Raw genomic sequence first — 3,437 nt, forward strand, 5'->3', positions numbered from 1 at the left:
GTAGAAAGAACAAGCTAGCCTCATTGGGTCATTTTCTGAAGGTATGTGCACTGATAAAAATAATCAAACCATGACCAAGTGACCATGCTACAAACGTTCACCATTCTACGCAGAGTGAGAGAATAGGCAATCTATGGAAACATGACAAGATTTATTAAATTTGGCATGAAAAGATCCTTCAACACAGAGTAGCAATAGTCCAATCACCAAAGAGAGAAAAATACAGAGTGAGTAGCCTTAATGAATGAGCTAGCCCACATCACCAAAGAAGGGTAAACTGTTAAAATAAGCTCACTTTTTTACCTTGGTTGGAATTACAAGACCTCAGCGAGCTTGTTCTCGTAGGCATCCTTCCATCACACACGCCGCTACTAATCCATGTAGCCCCTCTGCGTCGTGCCACTGCATGGGTGGGGTATGATCCTTGCTGTATCCAAAGAAAAAATATTAGTGTTTGATCTATGGAATCAAGTAGTGAGCTACCTGAAGTATCGATCACCTGTATATAAACCATGACATAATTTTGTCCCACCAATAAATTCCAAGCTGGTATAATGTCTGTAAGTTGTCGGCTTGTCGCTCAGCTTTGTCAATCAACAACTACTTTTGCTTATCCTATCAATGGCTTAATTTGACAAACATAAACAATAACCATAATTTAGTTGAAACATATGCATGACAGAGATCACAAAAGATAAGCTATGAGTGTATCAATTCCTGTAGTATCTCTCAATATACAAGCAGCAGTACAGAGCTCTGCTCATGATCTAATATTTTTCTTGATTACGCAAGATAAAGAATAAGGATATTGGGTCATAGCCTCATAGGAATCATCTATACATCTGCCAAATATTAACAACAGATGTGTTTAACCAAGGTTATCGCTCTGACCTTCTTTTCTAGCGACTTCTCCCAATTGAAGTTATTGCCCCCTTTGATTTCCCAACAGAAATTCTTTGAATCCGGCACTCGCAACACAAGTAGTTATGCAAATGCACACACGACAGTTTGAAATGTGAAGGGATTAACCCTAGTTCAAAAAATAATAATAACCGAATAGCTTAAGGCCTCCAATAGTCAGTCATTATAGTAGACTGAGAAAAGATCATTATTTCTGTAACACGAGATATTCAGAGGACCCAATCATCAGTTCTTAGAACACAACCTTGATTGCAAAAATATTAGCTTGCATAAGACAGCAATAAGATCACTTAAATCAATTTTTTGCAGAAAGATGCCCTATAGACCTGTGTCTTATTAGGGACGCGTCAACTTATTACACACCTAAAACATAGTAGACAGATTACAGTGAGTGCACATATTTAGAATACCAGAAGATCTCCAAGATGAGATAGGTTGACATTCATGTGTCCAGAATCAGGGAATGCTTACCTCCCGTGGTATCCTTCCATCTAATACGAGCTGACCGGGGACCCAATCATCAGTTCTTCCAACACAAGCTTTCCTGTAACACAACTTCTCCCAATTTCTGTAACTTGCGTATGACAGTAATAAGATCACTTACATCAACTTTCCGCGGAATCGGGGTTGGCCTTAAACGGGGGCTGGTGAAGGAGTCGATGACCTCATGCAGTGCGGAGCCCAGGGAGGGAGAACCTGTTGAGCGATGTGAGCTCGTGGATCAGGACGAGCGAGGCCAACGTGACAGCGGCGCTGGCCTCCTCGGAGCTAACGGCATCCACGAAGGGCGCCACAACGTGGCGACTGGGAGCGAGGGCGAGCATCACCGGCGGGGGAGAAGGCGAGCGGGGACAGGGGCTCGACGGAGCGGCGTCATCAGCGGCCGCACATGGGCGTCCGAGGCCGTGACGCATGACAGGCAAGGCGCTACCTCCGCGTAGCTCACTCCGGCCGGAAAGGTGCGGCAGCGCCTCCATCTACCTCTGCCGCTGAGGCAATTTGCTCATGGCGGGGAGCATCTGGTCCACGCTGTTGCTCCTGCTTCACATGGCAGGTGCGCTGCTCGCTCCCTCACCCCGCGCTCCTCATAGCCTGCGACCGGCCTCCGCCGATGATGACGGGGACGTCGACTTCTTCTTCTTCCCCTTCCTGGTGCGCTACAAGAGCGGACGCGTCGTGCGCTTTGTGGGCACGGACCCCGTGCCGGCCTCCGTCGACCCCACCACCAGCGTGGCCTCCAAGGACGTGGTCATCGACGCCTCCGTGGGACTGGCCGTCCGCCTCTACCTGTCGAGCCTCGGCAACGGCACGAGGAGCGGGCGCGGTGACAGGATGCCGCTGGTCGTGTTCTACCACGGAGGCGGGTTCGTCACGGAGTCTGCCTTCTCGCCGACGTACCAGCGGTACCTCAACGCGCTCGTGTCAAAGCCGGGGCGCTCGTCGTGTCGGTGGACTACCACATCTCGCCGGAGCACCCCCTCCTGGTGGCCAAGACGACGCGTGGACGGCCCTGGGTGCTCAGGAGCGGGCGGTCCGGGACGGAGCCCTGGCTGTCGCGCCACGCCGACCTGACGCGGCTGCTCCTGGTCGGCGACAGCGCCGGGGGCAACATCGCGCACAACATGGCGATGCGCGCCGGCAGGGAGGGCCTGGACGGCGGCGGGGATGTGAGGGAGCGGGATTTGGGATCGAGGGGATTGTGGCGGCTGGGAACCCTAGCACCGGGATGGATCGGCCGCGGATGGGGCGTAGGGTTGGATCGGCCGCGGCAGCGGGATGGATCAGCCGGGGAGGGGGAGTAGGGGTGGATCGGGCGTGAGATCGGGCGTGCGAAGGTCTGGTCGGCGGCGGACTTCGATCTCCTCTGGGCAAGAGGTTTTTTTTTGGCAAAGGTTTTTTTGGCTGTGATGGGATGATGACGAAAAAAACGATGGTGGGGGTATGACGAAAAAAAATCAGTGAAAAAAACCCACACGGACTATTCACCAACTGCTCCATTAGGAGTAGAGATTCTATTATAGACAAACTCTCGTGCCACTATATCAAAATCATAAAGTGATGGGCAGGGAGTATAATAGAATGATAAAGTAATTACTAGGTAGGACCATTGCTAACGCTCGGTTTGTCAGCAAATGTAATCCAAGAAAAACTTTATAGGATCAAATATATGATCACTAAACGTGTGTGCTCTTTACATGCTTTACAGCTCAGAGTCATCGTTGGTTGAAGCATCTCATAAACCAGCAATTAGCAAAACCGTGAGAATAGTAGAGTTCGTGAAGGAGACGCATAGTCGAAGATGCAGGCATCACACTATATACCTGGAAGAATCGATGTAGTTGCTTCGGCCAGGAACCTTACATGCATGCTCTTGGTGGAAAATAATTGCCTAGTAAACCTACTATTGGGACTGTGCCAACACGGTCCAGTCCACTTTGCCTCATTATCTGTCCATCCACCTTGTTAACCACTCACACAATGAGACTACGTATGGTGCTGAGCTGACTGAACGCAAT

General features: G+C 50.0%; 1 pseudogene; it reads left to right on the plus strand.

The window, feature by feature from the left end:
• The first annotated feature begins 1,926 nt into the window (after nucleotides 1-1,926).
• LOC119284278 lies at nucleotides 1,927-2,723 on the plus strand (annotated as a pseudogene).
• Nucleotides 2,724-3,437: the final 714 nt, after the last annotated feature.

Source organism: Triticum dicoccoides, chromosome 4A, assembly GCF_002162155.2.
Source record: "Triticum dicoccoides isolate Atlit2015 ecotype Zavitan chromosome 4A, WEW_v2.0, whole genome shotgun sequence".
Lineage (NCBI taxonomy): Eukaryota > Viridiplantae > Streptophyta > Magnoliopsida > Poales > Poaceae > Triticum > Triticum dicoccoides.